This window comes from Schistocerca gregaria, chromosome 4, assembly GCF_023897955.1.
Source record: "Schistocerca gregaria isolate iqSchGreg1 chromosome 4, iqSchGreg1.2, whole genome shotgun sequence".
In the NCBI taxonomy this organism is placed as follows: domain Eukaryota; kingdom Metazoa; phylum Arthropoda; class Insecta; order Orthoptera; family Acrididae; genus Schistocerca; species Schistocerca gregaria.
The window spans coordinates 715,695,612-715,710,471 of NC_064923.1; the positions used below are offsets into that span (position 1 = coordinate 715,695,612).

The window sequence follows — 14,860 nt, forward strand, 5'->3', positions numbered from 1 at the left end:
GAGGTATCATGATTCATCTGGTTATTATTAATTTCTATACGAACTGTGGAATGTCTGCCATGATGGTTTTACAAAGTCCGACATCTTTGGCACTCCCGGCATAGACATCTCCTTCATCGACACAAAGCACCGTCCTCGTCACAGCGGAATTCCCAACCACACGGCTGGACAATGCGCTGGGTCTACCCCTCTCGTCCAGCTAACGTTAAGCACCACGTGTTTGCTGCCGGGCCCCGGCTGGCCAAGCGGTTCGCGAGGCCGCCCCAACTCCGAACATATAATATTTCCATGGCGCCAAATCTCACCCGTTGCCTCACACTTCCACACATCATTACATCATGTAAGTTATACGTTGTTGTGGTCTTCAGACATGAGACTGGTTTGATGCAGCTGTCCATGCTACTCTATCTTGTGCAAGCTTCTTCATCTCCCAGTACCTACTGCAACCTACGTCCTTCTGAATCTGCTTAGTGTATTCATCTCTTGGTCTTCCTCTACGATTTTTACCCTTCACGCTGCCCTCCAATACTAAATTGGTGATCCCTTGATAACTCAGAACATGTCCTACCAATCGATCCCTTCTTCTAGTCACGTTGTGCCACAAACTTAGCCTCTCCCCGATCCTATTCAGTACCTCCTCATTAGTTATGTGATATACCCATCTAATCTTCAGCATTCTTGCCAGTCTACATTTTATATCTTCTCTGCTTCGGCCATCATCAGTTATTATGCTCCCCAAATAGCAAAACTCCTTTATTACATTAAGTGTCTCATTTCCTAATCTAATTCCCTCACCATCACCCGACTTAATTCGACTACATTCCCTTATCCTCGTTTTGCTTTTGTTGATGTTCATCTTATATCCTCCTTTCAAGTCACTGTCCATTCCGTTGAACTGCTCTTCCAAGTCCTTTGCTGTTTCTGACAGAATTACAATGTCATTGGCGAACCTCATACTTTTTATTTCTTCTCCATGGATTTTAATACATACTCCGAATTTTTCTTTTGTTTCCTTTACTGTTTGCTCAATATACAGATTGAATAGCATCGAGGAGAGGCTACAACCCTGTCTGACTCCCTTCCCAACCACTGCTTCCCTTTGATGTCCCTCGACTCTTATAACTGCCATCTGCTTTTTGTACAAATTGTAAATAGGCTTTCGCTCCCTGTATTTTACCCCTGCCATCTTCAGAATTTGTAAAAGAGAGTTTTCCAGTAAAAATGTCAAAAGCTTTCTCTAAGTCTACAAATGCTAGAAACATAGGTTTGCCTTTCCTTAAGCTAGCTTCTAAGATAAGTCATAGAGTCAGTATTGCCTCACGTGTTCCAACATTTCTACGGAATCCAAACTGAACTTCCACGAGGTCGGCTTCTGCCAGTTTTTCCATTCGTCTGTAAAGAATTCGTATTAGTATTTTGCAGTCGTGACTTATTAAACTGATACGATTATTGTTTGACAATTATCTGATTTCGTGCAGATTCATAGCGTATAACGAGTAAACATGTATTGTTTAGGGGGCATGTGATGACGAAAAATCACTAAGCTGCTAAATTCACCAACATAGCGCACCATATTGGGAAGGAACGGTTTGTTTATGTAATGACTAGCTATGAATCTAACGACTGATGATGCTGACAATAGATTTCTAAGAGTCATTTAATCCATTGTAAAATTTTTGTTGGAGTCATAAATCCTAGAAGCAAGTTGTTATTTTTGTAGCGTACACACTGTCCTTTTCAGTCTGGGAGTTTATTTCAACAAACTCTACATAAAGTACCTGGACAGCAAAAACTTCAAAATACATAATGGAGTCATAAAACTTCTTTAGTATACTAAAACATATTTTCAGAAAACTGATTTTTTGTTGCAGTGAACAGAACATATTAGGGCCTATAAATGATGTTTCATATTTTTAAAGAGTGAATGAGATTATTTGCTATGAGTCACTTTAAAAATTTTAGCGATGAAGGGAGCTAGACATTCTCAATCATACACTGAGAAAATACTTTATTTGTTATGTAATGTAAATAGGCACTTGAACCTACAAAAATAAAATAAGGACTCTTGGGTGTCACTGTACACATTGTTAAGTACATACTGACTATGTCTGTGAACTCTGTTTAGCACTGGCAAAGTACTTTTAAGTCATTAATCGATTAACAGAGGCCGCGCGGAGTGGCCACGCGGTTTGAGGCGCCTCTCACGGATTGCGCGGGCCCTCCCAACGGATGTTTGAGTCCTCCCTCGGGCGTGGGTGTGTGTGTGTGTTGTTCTTAGCATGAGTTAGTTTAATTAGTGTGTAAGTCTGGGGACCGATGACCCCAGCAGTCTGGTCCCTTAGGAAATCATACATATTTGACATTTTAGATTAACAGATCATTAACAATGAACGCAAATACGCTCAGCATGCAGTAGCATGGTACAATAATATAATCCAATCATCTCTGGTGCCAGTTCAAGGCGGACAGAATTTTTGCTGCAGAGCTTCCGTGAACCCAAGTATACTACAATCAAAGAACTTTATTCACTTATCTCTTTCAACTATTCCTGTATATTCAAAATAACCTTATGAAATTGATCTAGCGATGAGATCAAACGACATCAAACATGGCGCTTTTTAGACAAATAGACGGATGGTAAGTATCGTAGTATTTATAGTGTATGAGAGAGTACCCTGTTCTTCCGAGACTCAACCCAATTAAAGACAAATTTTAAGTTGAATAATTTCCTCAGATTTCCTGCAGATGCACATGTCTAGGGGAAGAAGAGATGGAGTAAAGTGTTGGGATGTCACTGAAAGCTATGTAAGTTCTACTTTGAGGAAATACATGTCACATGAATCTCGTCGTCATTCCTCAAGCTTCCCGGTGCAGTTGCAGCATGAAGACTTCCTGGCTATGCAGCCACGTTGCAACTGTCCTTTGTCTCATATACAGAAACTAAGCAATATGTCAGACTACTGCACTATCGAGATATGCAAGGTATCCTCATTTAAAAAACGAGCGAGACTTCAACGAAGGTACTTATGCTTCCGAATACATATCATGTCCCTTAATCCACTATTTCACAAGCTGTGGTTCCGACTACCTCTATTTGTTGTTATTGAAATATACGGACGGAAATGCTGCACCTCGATCGACCGCTGCCAGATTTATACTCTGGTATCGTATTTGCATATCTGGATGAACAGAAATTAAAGGCGACTGACAACCGTTTAAAATTAATTCGATTAATGCAAATATCTTGGCTTCAGCTGTGTTAGGTATAGATATACTACCTATTAGAGACATATGAAAATTTGTGGTGGGTCGGGACCAGAACCCGTATTTCCCGCTTATCGCTTATGGTGGCCTTAACCACTTTGGCTATCAGTACACATCTCCTGGACCGACACAAGCTTCCATATGTCACACTGTATACATTCTTATACCATAGTCGCCTACATTTATCAGGTTGCTCTGCTCCCACTGGTGCAGGAATACAGAGGAAAGCTGCGAACATTAAGTCATGAATGATGGGCATACAGTACATGGCTGAACACAGTGTGACAGGTGGAAGTTTGAGTCGTCCATGAGGCGGTTAAGGTGCTCCATTTAGATAGAGAGGAAATCCGGATTGAGTCCCGATCTGGTAAATATTTTCATAATGCAACTAAAGCTACCGTATCTACACCTAACACAGCTGAAGTCAAGATATTCGCATTCAATGAATTTAAATAGAATTGATACTCGGGTATTTTCAAGTCTGTGGAATATTCTGATTAATATTTCCTTCTGATGCGAGTTTGTTTTAAGTACAAAAAACATGTGAAGAATGGTGTGAGTACATAACGGCCTTTGAATGTAGCTAACGTTACTGCAACTTTTAATTGGGAATCGCAACACAGCATCCCCAGGGGATGTCCACAGCATCGACAGCTTTTGCACTTAAAGATTGTCTAAAGAGTTGGTACAAGCAACATTGGAGCATCATACAGACAGATGGTACAGGCAGTAGTTGTGCACGATAGTAATACGAATAATGGTAATAAATTTTTGTGAACAATGGGCTTGTGTGAGTGGTTCAGCTGGGCGCCCCGCTCGTAACTTGCATGTTTCTAGTCTACCCATCTCAGTTGTCTAACCTAGGAAAGGGGACCAACAGTCTAACGTGGAATCCGAAACACCTGTCATTTATGGTAAATCTTCAAATCGATGAGACGTGACGACTAGTTTAATGACAGACTGAAAAATTCCGTGGTCCCATCAGGATAACCTTTAGATTTCCAGGCACGAGTTTTACCTCTATATTATCAGTACCAACGCCAGCCCCCACGAGTGGCAGAATACCACGCGAGGGGCCCGATTCGATGGATCGGCGATTTTCTCCTCTCGGGGACTGGATGCTGACACTCAAGTCGCCTAAGCTGCGTCAACTGAAAAGACTTGCACTAGGCTCCCGGTCTACACCACTGGAAGCACTATCCACACGATACGACATCAGTACCAACAGTTGGCTGCAGTGTTAATGATTGCGAAAAAAATTGAGACGTGACGATGAGTTGATTACAATTGTCCGTGCTTTAGGTTAGTAATACTTTTAATCTGTAAAAGATTCGTCACTTATTGGAAAAAAAATGAGGTTGATAAACGAGCAACTGAACGGAACTTACAGCGTTTTTGATTACGAGGCACGTACCAGCATTCAGTTGGATATCGGGTGTGAGGCAAGCCGGTGTAGATGGTGTGACCGTCAGTGCGGAATGATGACGGAGTGAACCGGATCGGGTTCAGCAAGGGGACTAGTAATTTCTAAAACCCATCCAAGTTGGGAAAGGTGGACTGATCTGACCGGCGCCCTCCAGGAGAGACAAATTATTTCAATCGGTAAATAACAAAGGTAAAGCAGGAAGCAGTGGCAAAAAAAAAAAAAAAAAAAATAAAGCCATAACCCCGTAGTTCGAGTGTTAAGAAGTTAGCAAGAACGAGCTAGGCATGAGCACATTTACTTTCACTAAAAAGACGGTGACTGTAGTCACAGCGTCACTGCGAGAGAGGACGGAAGCAGGATCGCCATTTATAGGCACTTGGAGTTTTGGTGGTGAACAGGGTGGACGGGCATCAGCGTATCTCGCAGATAAGCGTCGTATTTTGCTCAAACAGTGTTAGGGTTTGCGTAGTCTTTCGCACGCAGGTTTTGCTATTTTATGATACTGAATTAAAGTACAATTGGGATTAGCCTAATTTGACAATGTTCATCCCATATTTATTGCACAAGTGGCGTAAACGCCACAGAGAGGTGTATAACCGCAAGGCCGCCTTAATAGTAGATTCTGAGTCGCACAGTATGGAAGTAGTGGTCTTTCTGAAACTTTGCAAGAATATTTTATTTAGGCTCCCGTGTCTCATATCTTTTATCAGAACTTTGCTACTTTCTTTAGTAGTGGTAAACCTTCACTTCCATGCACAACTCTCACGCTTTTGTATGGAGACAAAATTCACAGGGTGTTGAACAAAACACAAATGCTGCATCTAAGGGCAGGCAAGCTACAAATCGAGAAAATGCGGACACTGACTACACTGCCAAGTTGTAGCTAAGTCATAGAGCCACGCACCACTGTGAAACTACCGATGACTGCACCAGTCAGTCAACGTTGTCCCGGTGCGTTGTGACGTGGGATTACCATTGATCACTTGTCTTGTTGGAGACACCGATGTTAGATGTTATTTTGTTTTCAGGAGTAGGATGTTCTCCTTCAGAGAGCAGGCCGTGATGCAATGTTACAAAGTGGCGACGAGGTGGACTAAGTACAAGAGCGTGCTTCCAGAATGACCATGCCACGAAAAGATCGTAAGACTCTTTCTGTCTCTGATGAATAGACGTTCGACAACTGATGTGACGTTCACACCAAAAGAGGGAAAACAGTGATCAAAGTTTACAAAAGTTTATTGACCAAAGTAAGAAACGACTACTTCGACGATAATCACAAAATGACAATTACAGTGTCTCAGAGGCTCAAAGACTTAACAGTACGGTGATGGCAAGGTCTGACAAAGTGACATAATTGGGATCTTCACAGGCAAATACATTTGTAAGGAAAACATTCTAAGTTCGAATGAGCTGTCCTGAATAACACTAGCATGTGAGCAGAAAAGTCTACCCTGCATACAATCTGATTGCGCCAAGAAAACAACGATGAAGGCATAAATACAGCGGCTTCGGTGCCTACGATGGGGTCAATAGCACCCTCCCAGAGGCTAGGAGATGAACTGACTTGTGTTGCTCTGGCGCCGACCCCTGAAACGGCCGGCGGAATAATCGCGGCACTATTTTCTGGTCACGTTCGTGTCGGACGCGAATACGTCCCTTGGAAGTGGCTGCCTGTGATAGCGCTGGTGTGCTTCCTTTACTGCGACAGGGCGAGTCCACGACGCTGAGGCGTGCAGGGGCCGTGTAGGCTGCACGCATGCCCGAGATGCCTGAAGGGTTGCCGATGGCTTTTGCGAGCATCGCCGGTATAGCGACAGTTGAAAACTGGGCGGATGTTACAGGCAAAGATGCACTACGAACTGTCGGCAACAGTGTACTGGAAGCTGGGTTGATATCTCGAGTTGCTATTTGTTGTTTACTGCTGACAGCACACCACAGGCAACAGCGAAAAGTACGGTGTAGAACCATAGTAAACTACAACATTGAGTGGAATTTGGTAGTATGAGCCTCACTACTGTTTGTGACGGGTCAGAAAGACTTCACTGCGACAATGGACCGCACGTGAAAGAAGATCGGAAGCAGCGAAACTCGAGACCTGCACTTCTTCAACTCCCGGAATCATGGGATGGGGAGCTGTTGAATATGACAGCAGGACGAATTTAGGAATTGTTGAAGAAGTAAAGAAACTGGTTCTCTACTTCTAAAAAAACCTTTTAAATAATAAAACATTACCTATAGAAGGAATCTGATTACCCCTGTTAGTCATGGATGAAAAAGAAAAAAAAAGTAATTCAGTACAATTATTATATAGATGCGATAAATCACTTTAACGGGGGCCAAATGAACAATTAAAGTCAATATAATTCCAGTAAACCTGCAAAAGTAAAACGAAATTATTGCAGGGCTGTAGGGACCTACATAGACATCACGCATCTGCTAGATGCCCACGAAATACGTAATTTTGTTTTGGAGCTGACAGCCAATGAGAAAATAGGTGTAGTTATCAGCGGTAATGGCAGACAGCATCAGCTGGTAATATATGTAATTTTATGGTTTAATTTTACTACACAAAAAATTAAATATGTACTCCCTCCAAAAGAAGTTACAAACAAACATTAAAATAAAATTATAATGAGCATCAAAATGTCTGAGAAGAATTTCAAAAGAAAATTATTAATTGAATTTGGTGGGTTTTCAACACTATCAACAAGACGAAATAATGGAAAGAATATTTATTGGAACTAAACAAAATTGAGATATTGTGACAGTATTTTAAAATAGTTAATTTAACTGCAATTGTCTTTAATTTTGAAATGAGAGAGAGCGTAATTATTTTGTTTTAATGTCTTAACTGTTACTGCAGGCAGTGCGATGACGTCAGCGGTGGTCCGTGCGGACGATGTGTGAAGTTAATCCCGGTTTGTGGCGTGAAGATAATGATGGATCCTCCTGTTTAATTAATATTCCAGTTACGGCGGCGGTCCACGTCTCCGTTGTAGTCGAATCAGATGGCAGCACTGGCGCGATAATAATAGTTCCAGTGTGTGCGTTGTCGTTACGCCCGCGACGTTTTGTTATTAAAAGTTTATTAATTACGCGGTATGGGTACGTCGGAATTATGCAGTGTCTTTAGTATTTACGATATATATACGGTTAATGCCAATACTTCGCACATTTCTTTCACCGTGTTTCCACAGGAAAACAGTCACATGTGTTTGTCACTATAACAGTCCGTTAAACATCAGTTCAATTTACTTCGTCGTCTTTAAGACAGTTTGGAGGATAAAATAAATGTTTCTGGATCAAATCACAGCATTGTTCTTTTACTTAACATTTTGGTTTGTTCCACTTTCACGCAATTCTAACAGTTAGTGTCTCCAGACGACAATGGTATCTGGTTCACAACTAATTGTCACAAGTTCACACAGTATGTAAAGTCGTCACCGCAAACACTCGATATACTTTTCAGGTTTTACTGTTCACTTAATAATGGACGATCTCCTATTAACACAGCGGACGTACTGTAATTAATTGTTCCTCCACGTGTCACCGTCTTTCTCGCCGAAATTTGAAACGTTTTTCACCCGCGAACCGGCCACGATACCATACAAACTCGCACGCTCTCTATCGATAGTCGTTCGCTGTCTCTCTGACACAGTACTTCTCCTAGCCTAACCAGATTCACAAAGCATATAGAACCAGAACATTCATATTCGTACAATATAAAATATAAAACAGTAGCAAAATTAATGAAGAAACAATATGACATATTAACAATACGTACTATGACAAGGTAATGCACAATAGAAAAAAAAATTATCGACTTTCGGGGAAAGCAATGTCTTTACAAAGGGAATGTGAGTACTTGCAGGTACATGGCAAAAATAGTAGTTCCTGTTGTCCTACACTTCATGGTTAGGTTACCAAATAGTATATTCAAGCAGGAATACGCAATAACTTCCCGCATTTCACACCACATACACCTTGAAGAATATAAGGGTCTGTGTGTGATCTTCCACTTTCCTCATTTTCTAACCGAAAAAACTTCATTGATGTTATGGGAAGACGTATACTTTCATACAGGCCTCCAGTTAGGAATATATAATAATTGACAGAGCATATACTCGCACTTCAGGAGCAGCAGAAAACTTCTCGAGGCGCCATTCAAAGGCCATCTGCTTCCATGGCACAATAAATAGAGTGGTTTATTCATGTCTGTGGGATTCACATCTGATACCGATGTTGGTGGTGCCTATCAGTTCCGAATGGAATGAAAGTTGAATCGTTTAATACGTGTTATGTGATGAACACACCCATTTCCATTTCCGTCATTTCACAATATCAAGGAATTCTTCCCTCATGCATGCGTAACTAGCGGAAACGTAGGTACTGCGTATGGAACATCCGAACAGACCTTTGGACAAAAGAGAAACGGTTGTAAGAATATCAACATCTCAAATGGCAAGCCAGTCCTAAGTAAAGATCCAAAAGCTCATAGGTGGAAGAAATATGTAGAAGGTTCTTATAACAGAGATGAAGGCAACACTATAGAAAGAGAAGAGGAAGTAGATGACAATGAGATGAGAGACACAATACTAGGAGAATAATTAGACAGAGCATTGCCAGACCTAAGCTGGAAAAGCCACCTGAGTAGAAGACATTTCCTCAGAGTTATGAGATCCTTGTGCAAGCTAGCCATTGCCAAACTATTCCACCTCATACGCAAGATATATGAGATAGGAGAAATACCCTCTGACTTCAAGAAGAATTCAAATTACAGAAATGGCATGTACTGACATTTGTGAATATTATAGACCTATCAGTTTACTAAATGATCGTTGCCAAAAACCAACACAAATTATTTACGGAAGAGTGGAAAACTTGTGGATACTGACTTCGGGGAGAATCAGTTTTGCTTCTGAAGAAATGTAGGAACTTGCAAGGCAGTACTGATCTTAAATGTCTTAGAAGGCAGGTTAAACCAAGGCCAACCTACATTTATGGTACTTGTAGATTTATAGAAAGCTTTTGACAGTACTGACTGGAATGCACTCTTTGAAATTCCGAAAGTGTCAAGGATATAATACAGATAGTGAAAGGTTATTAACAATTTGTAGAGACACATGACTGCAATTATAGATGCCGAAGGACATGAGTTTGGGGTTCATAAAGGATTAAGTGTTGTGGTTGGCAGGAGAGCCAACACCGTGTTACTAGAGGAGGCCGAAAGGCACGCAATTTAGCTCACGCAGGCTGGTGTGAGGTCTGGAACAGGACAAGGAAATCAGAATTTAGAAAAACGGACGTAGCTGGTGAAATACTTAACTTTAATCCATTAATGGTGAACGTCACTCTTGACATAACATGATTTACAGTATCAATAGTAACTGACAATGGCGCCTTGCTAGGTCGTAGCAAATGACGTAGCTGAAGGCTATGCTAAACTATCGTCTCGGCAAATGAGAACGTAAGTAGGCAATGAACCATCGCTAGCAAAGTCGGCTGTACAACTGGGCGAGTGCTAGGAAGTCTCTCTAGACTAGACCTGCCGTGTGGCGGCGCTCGGTCTGCAATCACTGATAGTGGCGACACGCGGGTCCGACGTATACTACCGGACCGCGGGCGATTTAAAGGCTACCACCTAGCAAGTGTGGTGTCTGGCGGTGACACCACATTAAGACAGGGTTATAGCCTATTCAGTCACTAAGTTGATCAGCCTGTAAAGGAAACAAAAGCGAGATTTGGAGCGAAACGAAATATTTAGAGGAGAAATGAAAATTTGGACGTTTGACGATGACAAAGTGATGTCTCAGAGACAGCACAGGTCTTTGAAGAACAGATCAGTGGTTGGATAATGTCATGAAAATAGATTATGGAATGAGTATCAACAAGTGCAATGGAATGTAGGGGAATCACGTGAGGCGATGATGAATTAATTATATTAAGAAATGAGAGGCTAAAAGTAATAGGTGAGTTTTGCTATTTGCAGAGCAAAATATCAGATGACGGCCGCAGTAGCTGGCCTTCAACTGACTAGTTATAGTACGAAAAGTATTTCTCTGTTAGAGAAAACTGATAATAGGTAAACATAAATTTAGGTGTTAGGAAGACTTTTCAGAAAGTATTTTCCTGAAGTGTAGCCTTGTACGGAAGTGAAACGTTAAGATAAGAGAAAGCTCAAATGTAGTACTTCAGAAGAATACTGAAAATTGAATAGGAAGGTCGAGTAACTAATGAGGTGGTACTGAACCGATTTGGGGAAAAAAGAAATTGGAACACAACTAGACTAAACGAAGGGATCGTCGTCAAAATAGTAATAGAAGGAAATTTGGGGAACGCGTGGGTGCGGGGGTAATAATGGTAGTCATAGACCAATGGATGAATACAGTATGTAGGTTCAAATGGATGGAGGTTGCTGTAGTTATTCGGAGATTGCACAAGATAGAGCAGTTTGCAGAATTACATCAAACCAATCTGGAGACTGAAGGCAGCAGGATGAAGCAATGACAGGGCCACATTCCTTGTATGCTACTATAAAAACAGTGGCTACATTACCGTCGTTGTAAGAATATTACAAGCTATGTACTGTGGTTATGGCAGATACTTCTTCTGTAAACAGAGCAATATTTATATACGACTTCATTAGTTCATAAAATCATTTATAAATAAAAATAAGTATTTATCTTTAGTAATATATACTGAAGAGCCGAAGAAACTGGGACAACTGCCTAATATCGTGTGTGGCCCCAGCGAGTAAGCAGACGTGCCGCAACACGACATGCATGGACTCGACTGATGTCTGAAGTGGTGCTGGAGGGAACAGACACCACGAAGCCTACAGGGGTGTCCATAAATCCGCAAGAGTACGACGGGGTGGAGGTCTCTTCTGAACAGCACGTTGCAAGCCGTCCCATATACGCTCAATAATGTTCATGTCTGGGGACATTGGTGGCCGAGGTATTTAAACTCAGAAGAGTGTTCATGGAGCCACTCTGTGGCAATTCTGCCTGAATTGCCCGAGTCCGTGGGAATGCACAATGCACATGAATGAATGCAGGTGATCATACAGGATGCTAATATATGTGTCACTTGTCAGAGTCGTATGTAGACTTATCTGGGGTCCCATACCACTCCAAGTGCACACGACCCACACCATTACAGAGTCCACACCAGTTTGAATAGTCCCCTCTTGACATGCAGTGTCCATGGATTTGTGAGGTTGTCTCCGTACCCGTACACGACCATCCACTCGATACAATCTGAAACGAGACTCGTACGATGTCGGTGTTGACGAGCCCAGGCGAGGCGTAAACCTTTGTGTCGTGCAGTCATCAACTGTACACGAATGGACATTCGGCTCCAAACGCCCATATCGTTGATGTTTCGTTGACTGGTTCGCACACTGACATTTGTTGATGGCCCAGCATTGAAATCTGGAGCAAATTGCGGAAGGATTGCATGTATGTCACGCTGAACGATTCTCTTCAGTTTTCGTTGGTCCCGTTCTTGCAGGATCTTTTTCTGGTCTTAGCGATGTCGAAGATTTGCTGTTTTACTGAATTCCTGGTATTGATGGAACATTCGTGAAATTCGGGAAAATCCCCACTTCATTGCTTCCTCGTAGCTGCTGTGTCCCACGTTCAAACTCACTTAAATCTTGATAACCTGTCGTTGTAGCAGCAGTAACCGATCTAACAAATGCACCAGACACTTGTGGTCTTATATAGGCATTGTTGACCATATCGCCGTATTCTGCCTGTTTACGTATCTCTGTATTTGAGCACGCATTTCTATACTAGTTTCTTTGGCGCTTCAATGTATGAATATTATAATACGCGCCGTTTTCTCAGTGAGAAATGTAGTGGAATGGCCATGTGTCAATGACTTTCAGCACCTTGTCCCCTGAAGTGTATGGCTACTTGCAACAAGCTACTGTCCGCAGCTAGTGGTCGTGCAGTAGCGTTCTCGCTTCCCGCGCCCGGGTTCTCGGGTTCGATTCCCGGCGGGGTCCGGAATTTTCTCTGTCTCATGATGACTGGGTGTTGTGTGACGTCCTTAAGTTACTTAGGTTTAAGTATTTTTACGTTCTAGGGGACTGATGACCATAGATGTTAAGTCCCATAGTGCTCAGAGCCATTTGAACCATTTTTGAAACCAGCTTCTTCTACCTTACCATCTGGTCCGTCAGTCGCTTTAGGGCCTGCATCATCGAGATAGAAACGTTCTTGTGCACGGACTTGCCAATAAGCACCACCCAGAGGCTGCAGTTCTCCAGCCACGAAGACATGTTGCTGGCTGTATCCGACCGACACCCCTCAAACACGAGGCGCATCACGTCGATGAGGAAATACCTGATGACGTCTGGCTACTGAGAGAGGATACGATGTTCATCAAGGTACTCGCGGAGAGGAGGAAAACACACAGCGATTGCGTATACCGATCGTGTCCGCCGTGTGTATGATGCATGCAAATGGAGAGGAATGGTGGAGCGGCACTGTGAACGTGTGTGGCACTGAGCTGCACGTACGCCTGCGTATGATCTCTGGTCTCACGTCCAGAAACAACTCATAACATTCTGGCCCATCTGCGATGATAAGTGGAACGTTATAATCGTATATGTTGAGAATATACTCATCTGAGAAGGCAAAAAAAAAAAAAAAATCGCTGCTTACAAGACATTCAAAAATGTGTCATTGACCCAAGAATTAATTTTAAGAATGAAAAGTATTGTGACAGAGTAAAAGCTGAACACTGCACTTGACCCTCCTCCCCCACAATATGGGACATTATTGCCTGACACATTTATCAGTGATGTCTAAACGGGAAGTCGAACTATTACAAAAGAATATAATTTCCGTTTCTACGCCCATCTGAGCCACTGACAATGAATGTTCCACATTTATGGGGAAGAATGAAATGTAGTTTCTCATCTAGTATCAAAAACCATAACGTTTCTGCAGTATTATTAAAGCCTAGTGTGATCGGCACAATGACACGTTGGTGAGCCATTCAGTGCCACGGTAAGTAGAAAAATTGATAAATTAGACAAATATGCACAACATTTTTAAGAATGTGAATTCGTAAGATCAAATGTCGGAAAACAGTGCCTACGCTTCTTAAACAGTCATTTTTTGCTCCTACACTAAGTGATAAAAAGCATCCAGACACACCTATGCAAATCTGCAATGAGCGCAAGATGTCACAAGAGGTGGACTCCCCCCGGCATAAAACGACACGGGGAGTAATATGTTGTTAGCACACAAGCAGACCTCATCTACTGGCGGACAGGAACCGCCGAGCATAGCGGCGGTCGTTGTATGAAGTCATGTGAAATGGGCAGAAGGAAGGACTCGTGGTTTCCAAAGTGCTACCAGCAGTACACCTAGCACAATGGTTACTCAGAGGGAGCTAAAAAGAATGGGGTACTCTGGTCCACCAGCTCTTCATAATCTACATCTACATCTACATAAATATTCTGCGAACCACCGTACAGTGCGTGATGGAGGGTACCCTTACCACTAGTACTCATTTTATTTCCTCTTCAGTCGCAAACAGAGCGAGGGAAAAAAGACTATCTATATGCCTCCATTGGTAACGGCCGTGCCGAAGTGGATACACCGGTTCCCGTGAGATCACCGAAGTTAAGCGCTGTCGGGCGTGGCCGGCACTTGGATGGGTCACCATCCAGGCCGCCATGTGCTGTTGCCATTTTCCGGGGTGCACTCAGCCTCGTGATGTCAATTGAGGAGGTACTCGACCGAATAGTAGCGGCTCTGGTCAAAGCAAACCTTCATAACGACCAGGAGAGCGGTGTGCTGACCACACGCCCCTCCTATCCGCATCCTCAACTGAGGATGACACGGCGGTCGGATGATCCCGATGGGCCACGTGTGGCCTGATGACGGAGTGCTTTATATGCCTCCATTAGAGCCCTAATTTCTCCTATGGTCCTTACGTGCAATGTATGTTGGCTGCAATCGAATTGTTTGGTAGTCAGTTTCAAATGCCGGTTCACTGAAATCCCCCAATAGTGTTTCTCGAAAACCACGACGCCTTTCCTCCTGGGATTCCCATTTGAGTTCCCAAAGCATCTCCGTCACACCTACCGGTAACAAATCTAGAAGCCCGCCTCTGAACTGCTTCGATATCTTCCTTCAGTCGTCCTGGATC

General features: G+C 42.6%; 1 pseudogene; it reads left to right on the forward strand.

Annotated features, from left to right (window-relative positions):
- The first annotated feature begins 14,280 nt into the window (after positions 1–14,280).
- On the forward strand, positions 14,281–14,398 carry LOC126268459 (5S ribosomal RNA; annotated as a pseudogene).
- The last annotated feature ends 462 nt before the right edge of the window (positions 14,399–14,860 follow it).